Source organism: Equus quagga, chromosome 1 (genome assembly GCF_021613505.1).
Source record: "Equus quagga isolate Etosha38 chromosome 1, UCLA_HA_Equagga_1.0, whole genome shotgun sequence".
Lineage (NCBI taxonomy): Eukaryota > Metazoa > Chordata > Mammalia > Perissodactyla > Equidae > Equus > Equus quagga.
In genome coordinates this window covers 44,016,689-44,033,016 of record NC_060267.1, presented here as the reverse complement: position 1 = coordinate 44,033,016, position 16,328 = coordinate 44,016,689, and the positions used below count along the sequence as shown (strand labels likewise).

The 16,328-nt window shown below is 36.8% G+C and overlaps 1 protein-coding gene and 1 pseudogene across 1 annotated transcript in view; both read right to left on the bottom strand.

Annotated features, from left to right (window-relative positions):
- Positions 1–16,328, bottom strand: part of GRIN2B (glutamate ionotropic receptor NMDA type subunit 2B) — a 400,440-nt gene that overhangs the window by 315,162 nt on the left and 68,950 nt on the right. The gene's annotated exons all lie outside the window — the stretch shown is intronic.
- On the bottom strand, positions 10,898–11,440 carry LOC124241158 (zinc finger protein 280D-like; annotated as a pseudogene).

The window sequence follows — 16,328 nt, the reverse complement described above, 5'->3', positions numbered from 1 at the left end:
ACCAAGACCAGACAAAGATACTGCAAAAAAAGAAAACTATAGACCAATATCCCTCATGGATATTGATGCAAAAATCTTTAACAAAATGCTAGCAAACCAAACTAGCACATTAAAAGGATTACACACTATAAACAAGTGGGATTTATTCCTATAATGCAAGGATGGTTCAACATACAAAAAGCAATAAATGTAATATGTTACATTAATAGAATAAAGGACAAAAACCACATGATCATCTCAACTGATGCAGAAAAGCATCTGACAAAATTCAACACCCTTTCATGATAAAAACACTCAAAAAACTAGAGAAAGAAACCACCTCAACAAAATAAAGGCCATATATGGAAAACCCATAGCTAACATCATACTCAATGGTGAAAAACTGAAAGCTTTTCCTCTAAGATCAGGAACAAAGCAAAGATGCCTATTCTTACCACTTCTATTCAATATAATACTGGAAGTTCTAGCCAGAGCAATTAGGCAAAAAAAATTGTAAATGACATCCAAATTGGAAAAGAAGTAAAATTATCTATGTTTACAGATGACATGATCTTATACACAGAAATATCCAAAGAGTTCAGAGAAAAACTGTTATAACCAATAAGTGAATTCAGCAAAGTTGCAGGATACAAAATCAACACACAAAAATCAGTTGCATTTCTATACACGAACAATGAATAATCTGAAAAGCAAACTAAGAAAACAATCCCATTTGCAATAGCACCAAAAAGAATAAAATACTTAGGAATAAACTTAACCAAAGAAGCAAAAGATGTGTACACTGAAAACTACAAAATATTCCTGAAAGAAATTAAAGTAAAAATACAAATAAATGGAAAAACAGCCCATGATTTTGGATTGAAGACTCAATATTGTTAAAATATTCATACTATCCAAAGTGATCTACAAATTCAATGCAATCCCTATCAAAATCCCAAGGTGTTTTTTTGCAGAAATAGGAAAACCATCCTAAAATTCATATGGCATCTCAAAGGACTCTGAATAGCCAAAACAATCTCGAAAAAGAAAAACAAAACTGAAGGCCTCTTAATTCCCAATTTTGAAACATATTACAAAGCTACAGTAACCAAACAGTATGGTACTGGCATAAAGACAGACATGTAGACAATGGAAGAGAATAGAGACCCCAGAAAGAAATCCTCACATATATGGCCAAATGATCTTTGACAAAGGTGCCAAGGCTAGACAATGGGGAAAGGATAGTCTCTTCAACAAAGGGTACTGGAAAAACTGAATACCCACATGCAAAAGAAGGAAGTCTGACTCTTACTTTATATCATATACAAAAATTAATTCAAAATGGATTAAAGGACTAAATATAAGCCCTGAAAACACAAAACTCCTAGAAGAAAACATAGGGGGAAAGCTTCATGACATTATATTTGGTAATGACTTCTTGGATATGACACTAAAAGCACAAACAAAAGCAAAAACACACAAATAGGACCATATCAAACTTAAAAACTTCTATACAGCAAAGGAAATAATCAACAAAATGAAAGGCAACCTACGGAATGGGAGAAAATATTTACAAATACATACCTGATTAGGGGTTAATAAGCAGAAGTCCTAGAAGTCAACAACAAACAAACAAGTAACCCAATTAAAACAATGGACAAGGACTCCAAAGAAGAGATACAAGTGGCCAATAAGCATATGAAAAGATGCTCTACACCAGAAATCACAAGAGAAATACAAATCAAAACTGCAATGAGATATCACCTCATACCCTTTAGGATGGCCTTTATAAAAAAAAATAAGTAAATAAATAAATAAAAATAGAATATAACTGGTGTTGGCAAGGATGTGGAGAAATTGGGACCCCTGCAAACTGTTGAGCACTGTTAGAATGTAAAATGGTATAACCCCCATGGAAAACAGTATAGAAGTTCCACAAAAAGTTTAAAATAGACCTATGAAACTAAGAAAATCCTATCATATACTATAATATGGATAAACCTTGAGGATATTATGCTAAGTGAAATAAGCCCACTGCAAAAAGACAAACACTGCATGACTGCACTTACATGAAGCATCCAAAGTAATAAAACTCTTAGAAATAGGAAAGAGAATGGTTGCCAGGGGCTGGCGGATGTGAAGAAAGGAGAGTGTTTGATGAGTATAGAGTATCAGTTTCACAAGATGAAAAAGTCTTAGAGATCCGTTGTATAACCATGTGCATATAGTTAAACTACTGTACTGCACACTTAACAAAAATGATTAAAATGTTAAATTTTATGTTGTGCGCAATAAAAATAAATAAATAACTTGGTCCTTAATGTCCATCCTCCTACCTCCCACCTCCCACTGCCATCCTCTTTAGAATAAAGAAAGTGCTACCTTCAACCAGCACTGGCTCTGCCAACAGAGCTTGCTTTTGATGCCGAAAAAAGAGAGATCGGAAAGAAACAATGACAATAATGACATACAAGGGTTGCTTCTGATACTCCCCTTCTCTCCTTTCTGAGCTAACCGAATCCACAGTCTGCAAATAGGATCCATCAGGGTCAGACACTGAAAGGGAGGGATTTTCTACATCATTATTTCTAGATCCTTATATTCTTGATTAATTGAACTATTGGAGAAATAGTTCCTGGAGATTCCTGAAGAAAATAATAATAACCATTTACTGAATAATTAATTACATCAGCCACTCTGCTGTGCCATTTACACACAGAATTGCACTTAATATTCAAAGCTTTTTAGAGATAGGTTAAGTTACTAGCTAAAGGTCACACAGCTACTAAATGGCAGAGTAAGGATTTGAACCCAGGACTGCCTGATGCCCAGGCTGGTGCTTTCAACCAGAGAGAAGAACCTCTCTTGGTTACCACTGTATAGTCACTATGTGGCCAGATGATCCTGCTTGCTGGATGTGGGGAGAATTCAAGAGGCAGAGCATAAATGTAGTCCTTCTTTGTCTGCTCATTGCATTTCTTGGCATATTTCCTAGTGCAAATAATAACTACTAGTATTACTACTACCACCACTCAATGATAATTGTGTTTTGTCACATTCTGTGCTAGGCTTACGTAAGAATTATTTTTCTCATTTTATAGAAGAGAAAACTTAAGATTCAGAGAAGTCAGTAATTTGCCTCAGGTCAAATTAGCTTATAAGGTGGAGACAAATTTAGAATTCAACACTGTCTTACTCAACCCAAAATAGGTTATCAAAGATTTGGATGCTAGAATCAAGACCACATTAACTAAACTGACGTATGACACTAACTTGTGCAGGGCCCCTAACTCTTTCAAAGTAAAAAAAAAAGAAGCTTCTTTAAAATAGAAAAACAGTCCCTCCCCGCCCCACACACAAAAATACTGGATAATGTTCAGTAGAAATAAGACAAGACACTATGACCTGACAAAAGTAAGTGGCTCAGTGCCAAGCTGAAAAGTGTTTAGTTGCAGGGCAATTGGGGGGGGGGGGGGGGGGCGGGTGCTTTATGTAAGCCATGCTCAACCAAAATGAAAATGAAAATGAAAATAGGCAAGAAAGTCCAGAGGGGTGTCTCCTTTTGCCCCAAGAAGCTCTGCTAGGCAACACAGCACAGTGGTCAAAAGTGCCAGATACATATTAAGAAATCTATAAATATTAGACATGATTATTTCCTACGTCAAAACAATAAGTTAAACCAAATGATTCATCTGTAATTAAATAAATCAAATGGGGAAATCGCCAACTATCCACTTCCTGTTAGGTAGTGTAAACAAAGAATAGCATGTTAAGACGTTGAAATTTTTTCTTATTCTTTCTGATGCTAACAAGGACACAACTATGGTCATGTTTCCTTTCAAATCCATAGGTGTGCTTTGTAGAAGACCATGTATCTCAAAACAGTTTCGGGTTTTTTTTTTTTAATTGAAGAATAATTTCAAAACAGTTTCAAGTCTAGGAAGATCTCACATGATATATCCCTAACCTATATAACTGCCTTATTTCCCACCAATTCCCCACCTTCTCCTAAAGGATATGGGTACTACTGAGAGGACTCAAAGAAGCATGTTTTCCCACTTCCATGCTGTTTTCAAGATGTTCCAATTCCAGAATGATCTTTCTCTGTCTCTATTCTTGAATCTATTCACACCACTCTAAAATATCTTTCCTCTACAACTTTTTTTCAAATATACTCAAGAAAATATAAACAGCTTAGGGCTTTCTTTATTATTGTGAAACATACACACAAAAAGTTCACAAAATATTTATGTACACTCTTCCAAATAATTCTAGAGCAAACACTTCCTATAACTACCACCCAGATCAAAAATAGTATATTATAACTACCGCAAAAGGCCCCTGTGTTTTTAGTGCATCTATTGAAATGATAATATAATTTTCTCCTTTAATCTGTTAATGTGGTGAATTAAGCTAATTGATGTTATAACTTAAGCCAAACTTGCTTTCCTGGAAAGATGCTTGGTCATGATATAGAAATGATTTCAAAGATCATTGGATTTAATTTGCTATTGGATATTTTTAAAAAATTTCTGCATCTATATTATGAGTGAAATAAGCCTGTAATTTGTCTTTCTCATACCCTTGCTGTGTTTTGGTATTGAGACTATGTAAGCCTCATTTAAAAAACATAAAAAACTAGTGATTGTCATTTCTTTCTATATTCTCTAGAAAAATTTACATGAGAGTGAAACTTTTCTTCCTTTAATGGTTGAAAAAACGAGCCAATGAAGCCACCAGGCCTGGCATTTTCTTTTATGAAAGATTTATTTTACTATCAATTGAATGTTTTAAAGATTATGATAATCTTTAGGTTTTCTACTTATTTGAGAATCAGTACTGGTGAGTTCCCTTTCTTGCTTTACAATTTCCAGTTTACCTTGGTTCACGTTTCTCACGTTCCATGTTCCAATTGTGCGTGTTATGCAGCATGGGACTCTCCTTTCACCTAGATTAGGAATGCTGAATGATCAACACGGAAGCACACGATCTGATCAGAAAGTAAAAGAAAGAAATAAATAGTATGCTGAAGATCTATACAGAAGAGACAAAGGGATAACAGATTCCTTTGAAGAAGATTCCTATGAGGAAGAACCTGTAATTTTAGAAAGCAAAATAAAAGCTGATGTGAAAGTACTGGGTAGAAATAAGTCACCAGGGGTAAATGGGATATCGATAGAATTATTTCAAGCCACAGAGACTGAATCTGAAAGAAAATCCTAACAAGAATATGCCAACAAATGTGGAAAACAAAACAATGGCCTACAGAATGGAAATGCTCAATATATCCCCCAATCCCCAAGAAAGGAGACACCAAGGAGTGCAGTAACTATAAGACCATTGTTCTAATTTCCCATGCAAGTAAAATGATGCTAAAGGTCCTGCAACAAAATCTTTTACTTCATATGGAGCAAGAAACCCCTGATGTCCAAGCTGTATTTTTAAAGGGAGAAGCATGTGAGATCTAATTACGACTATTAATTGGCTACTGGAGTGCTCCAAAGAATTGCAGGAGAAGTTTTAGACTACACTAAACCTTTTGACTGTGTAGATCAGGAAAAGCTACGGGCTGCTCTGAAAGAAACGAGGATGCCTCAGGATTTGATTCTCCTGATGCATAACCTGCATTGTGGACAAGAAGCCACTGTCACAACAGAATGTGGAGAGACAGAATGGTTTCCTATAGGCAAAGTGTCTGACAAAGGCACATTTTATCTATCTATTTAATCTGTGTGCAGAACATATTATATGAAAGACTAGGCTAAACTCAGATGAAGAGAGAGTGAAAATTGGTGAAAGAAATATCAACAATGCAAGAAATAGATGAGAGCATCCTATTGCAGAAAGCAGAAATGACTTGAAACAACTTCTGACAAAAGTGAAAGAAGAAAGTGCCAAAGCAGGACTGCATTTGAACATCAAGAAGACAAAAATCTTAACAATAGAAGAACTACACAACCTTAACATAGACAATAAAAACATTGAAACTGTTAAAAGATTTTTTTTAAAGATTTTATTTATCCTTTTTCTCCCAAAGCCCCCCGGTACATAGCTGTGTATTTTTAGTTGTGGGTCCTTCTAGTTGTGGCATGTGGGATGCCACCTCAGCATGGCTTGATGAGCAGTGCCATGTCCGCACCCAGGATTCGAACTGGCAAAACCCTGGGCTGCCAAAGCAGAGCGTGCAAACTTAACCACTCAGCCACGGGGCTGGCCCCAAAAGATTTTGTTTATCTTGGTTCAGTCATCAATTTAAATGGAGATGCAGCCAAGAAATCAAGACTGAGCCTTGAAAGAGCAGCAATGAAAGAATTAGGAAAGATCGTCAAGTGTAAGAAAGTGTCATTAAAGATCAAGGCCAAGATTATCCATACCCGCGTATTCCTGATTACCATGTATGGGTGCGAAAGCTGGACAGTAAAGAAGGCTGACCGCAAAAGAATGAATTCATTTGAAATTTGGTGTTGGAGGAGAGGTCTCCGGATACCCTGGACTGCCAGAAATACGAACAAGTGGGTCCTAGAGCAAATTAAGCCTGAACTATCATAAGAGGCAAAAATGATAAAAATGAGGAGTCCACTTTGGGCAAATAATGAGAAGGCAGGATTCTCTGGAAAAGACAACAATGCTGGGAAGGCAGGAGAAAAAGAGGAAAACCAAATATGAGATGGATTGACTCCATAAAGGAAGTCATAGGTAGGAGCTAAGCAGGGCTGTTGAGGACAGGACGCTGTGACCATCACTCATTCATAGGATAGCCAGGAGTCACAGCCATCTTGAGGGCATGTAATAACAACAATTGCTGAGTTATATTTTCTAATAATTTTTCTATTTCAACTAAATTTTCAAATTCATTAGCATAAATTTTTTATAACTTCTTACCTTTTTAGGTACCATTTATTATGCAATCCTCTTTTTCATTCCTTAGATTGATTACATGTGCCTTTTATCATTTTTCTGTGACCAGCCTTGTTAGACATTTGTAAATGTGTAAGATTTTTTCAAAAAAAAAATTTAGACTTTGTGAATACTGTATATGTTTACTACCAATTTCTCTCATTTATACTCATTTCCTTCTTTGTACACTCTTCTAGATTATTGTATTTCCCTTTATCAAACTTCATGAGACAGATGTCTAACTTATTAATTTCCAGGATTTTTCTTTTTAAATATAAGCTATAAAACACCATAAATTTCCCTCCAAAGGACTGTTTTATCTGCATCCCATATGTATCAATATGTAGCATTTTTGTTACTGTCCAATTCAAAATAGTTTCTGAACTTCTATTATGACTTTTCCTTTAATGCGTGAGTTATTTATCCCAAATACATGAGATTTTCTAGTTATCTTTTTGTTATTGATTTCTAGCTTAAATGCACTGTAGTCAAAAAGAATAAAGTCTTTTGACATTTCAGTCCTCTGAAATTCACTGACAAGTGATTTAAGGTCTGGTAAATGATCAATTTCTTAAATGTTCCATATTTGCTTGAAAAGACATTGTATTCTGAGCTTTTTACTGCAGTGTTCTGCATATATCTGTTATATCAAGTTCGTTAATCATATTGGTTAAATCTTCCATATCCATTATTGATACTTTGTTAGCTTGTTCTATCAGTGAGTGAGAGGAGTATTTTCTTTAAATCGCCTATCATAATTGTGAATGTTTTTATTTCTCCTTCTACAACTGTTAATTTTTATATCACATATTTTGATGTCATTTTACTAAATTCACATAATCTAAAAGTTTTATATCTTCCTAGTCAATCAAAATTTTTAATCATTGAACTGACCTCTGTCTAAAGTCTATTACATCTGATACTAATATAGCTATATCATTATTCTTTTGGTTAATATTGCATGGTATATATTTTTCCAACTTTTTATATTCATTCTTTCAATACCCTTATGTTTTAGATATGTTGCTTGTAAATAGCATATCATTGGTTTTTTTAAACCAATCTGCTATTTTTTTGAATTAGAGCATTTTTGGTTTTTGTACTTAATAGGCTTAAAATTATCATCTTATTCTGTGTTTTCTAATTGTTCCTCCTCTCCTGGGTTTTTTTCCTCTTTCTTTGCCTTCTTTTAGATGACTGAATATTTTTATTAATTTTATTTTCCATCTGCTAATTATAAGTTACGCACTCAGTTTCTACTGTTCTAGTGATTATCCTAGAGAGTAAGATGTCTACTTAATTTGTTGAAGTTTAAAGTTAACATCTTTACCCTTCTCTCAGAAAAAGTAAGAAAGACACTTTAACCCCATTAACCTCCCTACTTAATTTGTACATTTTTGCTATCATGTAGTTTTCAATTTTTAGTTTTATTACTATTAGTCATTTTTATTATTGCTGTAAATGGTTAATACTCATTTAGATTCAGTTATTTATTCATTATCTGTTCTTCACTCCATCTTGCAACTCACACCTTTCATGGTGGGCTCATGTGCCTTCTGTTTAAAGTACAACCGTTAGCGTGTCCTTTAGTGAAGATCTGCTAGTGACTAAAATTCTAGTTTTTATATTGCTTTGTTTTTAAAACTTTTACTTCATTCTTAAAAGATATTTCACTTGTATAAAATTTTAAGGTATCAATTATTTTCTTTCAGCATGTAAAGTTTATACTATCTTCTGGCTTCTGTTGTGGCTGTGGAGAAGTCAGGAGTTAGTCTACTGGTCATTTCTTTATAATAATCTATCATTTTTCTATGACTTTGTTTAAAATATTCTTTATGTAGTTGATTTTATGCCGTAATATGATATAATTTTAAATCAAAAACTATTTTGAAATACAAATTAAATATACATTTATTTATGTTTCTCAGTATTCGTTATACTTCTTGAATCTGTACATTTTTTTCTTGTAAATCTGTTAATTTATAAAATATAAGTAGATAAATATAGATATAGCTATTTTAGGGTCAGACTTTTAGGTATATATAAATTTTAAATTGTTACATATTTCTAGTAAACTAAACTTTTTATCATTATGATGCAACCAATGGGATCTATGCATGCAAACTCTGGCATTATTTCTTCAAATATATTGCTTCTGCCTATTTTCTCTCACCACTCCTAGCACTCTGATTATACGCAGAGGTGGTCTTTACTTTCTCACTCTATCCACCACGTGTTTTAACCTCTTTTTTACATTTTCTTTTCTCAAGAAGAACAGTGGGAAGGATCTCTCCCTGCTGCCTTCTAGATAATTCTTCTGATTCATCTTCCAGTCCCCTAATTCTCTCTTCAGCTGTATATATCTGTTGCTAAATCAATCATATGTTTTTACTTTCAGTTATTTTGTTTTCTGCTCCTCAAAGTTCTAGTTGTTCCTTTTTTCCAAGTAAAAGTAGTCTTCTATTTTAAAAAAGCAGGTAGTTTAGCTCATAGTTCAATCACATCAGTGTTTTTCTTCAAGATAACCATGATACTTCAGACACAGAAGTGCTTTACACATTGCTACCCATTTCATCACACAAAATATTTTGAAAAGACATATTCAAGGGAAGAGAGTTAACAAAATTAGTAACATTTTTAATACTTCATTAAGCAAATTGAGTGTAACTGGAATATTGTTTATTGTGAGTGCATGGTGGTGACTAATACAAAAATGACTACTACAGCTTGGTGCCACTGTCTTGATTCATACTAAGGCACCAGCAGTTTACCCACCATTGCTTTTCCATCATCACTGGAAATGTCAATATGATGAAAAAGACAAATGTATCTTTGTATTACCATGATAATTACGTGGACTCCCAAACCTATAGGAGAGTCTCAGTAGAACCCAGGGCACTGAAGACTATACCTTGAAAACTGTCACTCTAAGGCAATACTTCCATTTTGTGTGTGTGTGTGTGTGTGTGAGAGGAAGAATGGCCCTGAGCTAACAACTATTGCCAATCTTCCTCTTTTGTTTTTTTTCGCTTGAGGAAGATTGTCACTGAGCTAACACCTGCACCAATCTCCTTCTATTTTACGTGGGATGCCCCTACAGCATGGTTTGACAAGCAGTGCTAGGTCGGTGCCTGAGATCTAACCCTGGAACACTGGCTGTCAAGCCAAGTGCACAAACTTAACCACTACACCACTGGGCCGGCCCTTTTTTTTTTTTTTAAGTATACATTTATATACAACATATAACGGATGTATGCATTCATATACATATAAACCACACATTAATATGTATTGAAGCCCCCGATCTATCAGTTGCCAGCTGTGTGACTTTGAGTGAATTATTTAACCTCTGTGAGCCTCAGTTTCCTCAACTATAAATTAAGGATAATCAGGAAAAAAAAGTGGGGGGGGGGGGGGGTCCAGCCCCAGCCTAGTGGTTAAGTTCGCTTGCTCTGCTTCAGTGGCCCAGGGTTTCACTGGTTCAGATCCTGAGCACGGACATGGCACTGCTCATCAGGCCATGCTGAGGTGGCATCCCACATGTCAAAACTAGAAGGACCCAAAACTAAAATATACAACTATGTACTGGGGTGCGGGTGGGGGGCAGCTTTGGGGAGAAAAAGCAGAAAAAAAAACAACAGATAATCATAGTAGTGCCTACTTCACAGGAACATTTAAGAATTAAATGAGATTAATTTATGCATAGCATTTAGCTCAAAACCTTACAAATATCAACAATTCAATAAATATTAACTATTACCATTAACTAAACTTTTTTGAGTTCTTTAACCTAAACTATGAAAGCATGGTTTCAGAATAAAAAGCTACAACTTTGCCAGTTAAGAACTAAGAACACTTGGCCTAGTTTATAATCTTAAATAATGTACCATTATGCAATATTCATTACTGATTAAAGTTTATTCATGTTTTGATAGCACAGCATTCAACACTGTACCTGTCTAATTTAAGCATATTATTATTTTAAAAGTTTAAGCACTTCATTTTAAGCATACTACCTGATTCATGAACAGGCTGGGTAGTTAGTTCCCGGGTGAGCTATCATAAAATGGTGATATTTTCTGACGCCAATTATGCTTCTACAGGATAACCCAAAATTTTAACTGGGTATTACTGATATTGATAAATAATATCCAATGTATCCTTGAGATGACTGTAGTTTCAGAAAGACTTACATGTGTAGACAAAGACTGAATCATAACAGAACTATCTGAAGATGTAGATCAAAGATGAAAATTTACTGGGGAAGCAGCCACTGGATTTGTTGTTGGGTTCGTGCAGCGTTGACTTGTAGGCTTAATGTAGCAGTAATACCTCGGCTGTCTGCTCCATTCTTTATTCCCCTCGAATGTGAGCTGGCGTTTACTCTGTTCACAACATTTGAAATCGCTGGTTTTGAACTTGGTATCTTTCCAACAAAGATGGGCTCAACATCCTCCTCCTCCTTCACTTTCTTCTGTCATGCTTCCAGCTCTTCTACTTCACATTCCATAAAGAATTCTGCCATTTTTTAATTATTTTTAGACTGAAAACAGTTGTCGTCCATCAACTTGCAAAGTTGACTTTCTGTAAATTGTCACCTAAGTACATGTGACTCTAGACAAGCCAGCAAGTTATGTCTGTTTTCCTTCCTTTTTTCCCGTTAACTTATCTTTTTATCAGTTTAAACCGCAGGCCCAAGCTCTCAACCTTGAGCAAAACGGCTCCGTCTGACTGGGGCCCGGAGGAGAGGAGAAAGCGGAGGAAGAAAAAGAAGAACGCGAAAAACTACAAGATGGCGGCTCCCGCTGTGAGCACGCCCCTGAGGCGTGGGTAGTGCGCCGTCCTGGAGGAGACTGCGCACTGCCTCCTGGGTAGGCTCCGATGCGCCTCCGCAGTCCCAGCACCGGCATGTGCGCATGTGCGGCGCGATGTAGGCCCTTGAAGGCGCAGGCGCCACTCACCAGCGGTGGGTCAGGCCAAGCAGGGTCAGTCAGATGGGAATCCCAAAACCCCTAGTTTGTTCCTTTTCAAATCTCGTGGAATACATTTTATACTTTCCTGTTTCCTGGAGCTGTTTTTAAGCTTGCCTTTTACTTCTTTAAATACGGTAAGTGTAGTCGTTTTATAATATATGTCTGGTGAGGCCGAAGTCTGGAGATTTTGGTGGTCTGTCTTGCTCTGTTTCTTCCGGTCCATGCTGGGTTCGTTATGTGCTGCTTTTCTTTGACGGCACTGTTCAGTACCCTTTTAAATAGAGGGAGAGGTAGTTCCCAGGGGTCTAGGATAAAAATGTCTTCCTCCAACGTTTTGCATTTCCTTCTGCCAGGTGCCTAAGAGTGCTGCGAACCCACAGCCACCTCAAACTAAATTTCCTGCTGGACGGTTCTTGACCATCCATTTATGCAAATATGGGTTGCAAGTACTCTGATGGGCTGAGAGCGGGCTGTGGGTACAACTTCCCAGGGACAAGTTTTCTTTCGCTTCTTCACGACCTCACTCCCTTGTCCTCAGTCTCACGGAAGCTCTCCATAGAGTTGCCTGGAGATGTGATGCAGGTATTTCTGGTTCGGAGGTTCTAGCTTAATATGGGAGGGTTTCCCTGGGCTCCCCACCTGGGCTGAGTTCCAAGCTTTGTTTTCTGCCCTCTCCTGCTCCCCATCAAGACTGCAGCTCAGTTTCCAGGATCAGCAAATACCATTGGGTAAACAGAGCTCCCAGTGCTTTTCCCTGTCTTGGATTTCAGCCTTCTGATTCCTCATTTTCTTATAGCAGTTTGATGCTTTTAAGACCGCATCCTTTTTATCCAGTATTTTCATTTGTTTTTAGCCAGAGGGTTAGCCTAAATACTCAGATTGCCACATTCCCGGAGATGAAATGGCGTTTCTTTATACTTCTGTTACTTAATGTGTTCCATCCATAAACAACTACAAACAAATCCACAGGCCCCCCAGGCCTTACCTCCTGTCCTCAGTATCAAAGCTTAAACTGCACTGCCCACTGAAGGCAGTTCTTTACCATCCTTCCGTCTCCTCCTTTCTCCTTACTATACAGTTTTGCTATATTCAGTCAATTCCAAGAACCACATTTTGAATTTCGGGAACAATAGGGCTGTGGAGAGACAATTACTCACTTGGTGATATAGAGATGAATGATTATATCCTAGGAAATGTGTGGTTTTCACATAGGCTGTTGTAGGTGGGGTATGTGTGCTTGTGTGTGTGAGTGAGTGTGAGCCCACCTGCACACGTGTGAGGGAGAATGTGTTTAAGATTTAGTCTGGGAAAATCAATTCCATTTTGTTGAATGTAGGGCTTTGTGACTTGTGTGAATGGGAATGACGACAATGACTTCCTTATCTGGATAAACAGAAGAAACTGTTCTAAAAATGTCATTGTCAAAATGTGTATACAACCCAATAGTGAACAGGATTAATTTGTACCCTAGTAATCTGTAATTTTAAATAATTCACATTTTCTATGTATAATTTAGACACTATCTGCATGACGCTTACTGAGAATAATGTTTGCAATAGATCTGCCTCTGTGAAGACATAGCAGACTGTTACTTGGCCATTAGTTATCTATGCAAGCTACTTAGTATCTTTTAGTGTCAGATACTTCATTTGTAAATCAAAGGACAGGGATTTGAAGTTGTGTAAGACTCCTTCTAGCCTCACATTTCTTCCAAAGATTTATTTGTAATATGGAAAACCATTTAGAAATAAGAAGCTTTTTGCACAAACTAGTTACATGCAACAATATGAAAGAATCTCATAGATAAGATGTTGAGCAAAAGCTGCCAGATACGAAAGTACATACTGCTTCATTTCCTTTATACGAAGTTCAAAAACAGGCAAAACTTACCTAAGGTTGACAGAAGTCTGAATAGCGGTTAATCAGAACAGTGGGTGGTATTGACTGGAAAGGGGCATGAGAGAATTCTGGCTTGTTGGAAATGTTTTTTACCTTTATCTGTGTGGTAGTTGCATGGGTGTGTACATATGTAAAATTTCATCAAGCTGTACGCTTGAGATTTGCTCTGTTTACTGTGTGTGTTATACCTCAATTTTTTTTAAAAGTGTATAAACAACTCGACATTAAAAATGATAGATTTATTATTTCAATGTTTCTTAAAATTCAGGATAAAACAATTCATCCTTTTCTTTAAAAAAAAGTGTGTATGAATGGCATTTTACTTATTACTGCCCATGGATGCCTTAGCTGGAATCTTCCTCAGCAAAAAAAAAGAAAGAAAGAAATTACCCAAGTTTTAGTAACTAGCAGATGGTAGATTTAAACTCAAGGAGCTTGATTTCCAATGTAAAAATTCTTAACTCTCACACTCTGAAGTCCTTCCTTATAATGAATTGAACTCTATCTCCCTTTACCTTGCACCTAATTCTGCTCCTTGGGGAGACATAGAACAACTTTAATCCCCTTCCATATGACAAAATTTCAAATGCTTGAAGAAAACCATCACGTCCTGCCTTGACCTTCTCTCCTACAAGTTAAAAACCACCACTTCCTTCTACAGTCTCTTATATGATTTGTTTCAAGTCCTGTCCGCTTGCTTGAGACTTGTCACAGAATACAGCCCAGTGTATTCAGCGACTGCCTGGAATTGAAGAAAGTGCATTCAAAGTGGCCTGATAAGTGCCTGACACAAAGCACACTGCTGGACCGCTGCAGAAGACAAGAACCACTTTAATGGAATCTAGAAATGCTTGATAAGTAGTGGAAGTGATCAGAAGGAGCCCTGGGATTCTGTGTACACACCATGTGTAGTATAAACACACTCTAGTAAGTATGGGCACTAGCTTATACTCTGTAATGAGGGCAGCCTCCAGGAAAGACATAAACATGCTTCCTTCTCTCCTTCTACTTTCCTTAAACTGGATCAAAGCCATTGATCCTGGACCAACACAAAGGACAAAATTTTGGAGCTCCAAATTCCATGGCCCAGGCAAGCCATGTTACATAGGGCTTCATTTAAAGTTGACTTACTACTTCTTATATGTGTAAAAGTCCATATGAAAACCCAAGACTGGCTGTGAGCCAGCCTAAGTAGATAAAGATGAACACCACCCACTCATGAGAACTTATCTTTGATGAGGACTGCCTGGATTCAACACAGGGAGTCAAAAATCTATTGTTCATATTGCAATGGTTATAATAGTACCCTCAGGTTAGGGCCACTGGAGATGCACTGTGTGTCCTAGGGATGTAGAGCCCAAATGGAGGGGGAGGGCAGGAAATAGTGAGTTTTGTTCTTAAATCCAATAAAACTTTCTTTCAGGCTTACCAAAGTCTCAGGGAAAGGATGCATCATAAGACACAGGGGCACAGCACGGTCTGGTGCCCAGCACTGATAAACTGTGGAAATACATTGTATCCAGTGGCCTGATGGCAGATGTCTTACTGGTCATTAAACTGGGGACAGAGACTAGAAAGACTCAGGAGGAAAGAGGAGAAGAAGACGGCCTTAAGGAATGGAGGAATACCCAGGAGTAATAAAGATAAATGTGACAAGGAAGTGAATATGAGAGAGAAAAAGATATTGCAAATAAGAGATAAACTAATGGTGGTTATTCTAATTTATATAAATATCAAAAAAGAGAATAGGGACCTGAATTAGAAAATGTCAACCTTCTTTGTCAAAAGCTCTTTTTCTAAAGACAGGTTGATTGATTGTCAGAGATTATTAAGCTATAGAGAAGTACCACCTCCTATATTTTAAGAAACAATCTCCAATTAAGCCAACTAAAATATTTACCTAGGAAACCAAGAGCAGAAGCCGTTTGTATTATATTTCAGGAATGGGTTTTAATATGTTCAAAAGTTCAAACAATTGATATTTTTTAAGTAAAATTTAAACTTAGACAAACTGCTTCCAAACCTACTTATTCCTTCACTGACAAATCTAATAATGCTCCTGGGGCTCAGCTCTTATTATTATTAAATGCTTATTAAGTATGCCTGGTGTGCTGAATGCTGCAGATAATAGATGGATAAATGCATCGTGTGCTCTCCCTTGAAGAGCTTAGCGTCTTAGAAAACTGATAGGACACACAAATAAACACCCGCAAGTTTCTTCCAGAGAGTATTTACAAGAGTCAATACCATTATAATGCCGTGGTGTTAGGTTCAAGGATGAAAACTGAATTAAACTTGTTTGAAATGGGAAAAATATGTGGATGTAATTCTAGCAATATGCAGCCTTCTTTCCCGTCTCTGCCGTCCCAGAGCAGAAGCAGCGTCCTCCTGTCCAAAGCTAATCCCTTCTGCCAAGTCCTCCTCCCTCAGCCTCATCTGCCTGCCGCTGCTCTAGCTCAGACTTTCCTCTTTTCTGGCCAAGATCCCTGTGAAGGCCTCTATATGAGCTCTGCCACCAGGTCACACTGCTCTGAGCAATCCTCCTGCACACCATTTCCCAAGGAATTTTTTTTATAAAAT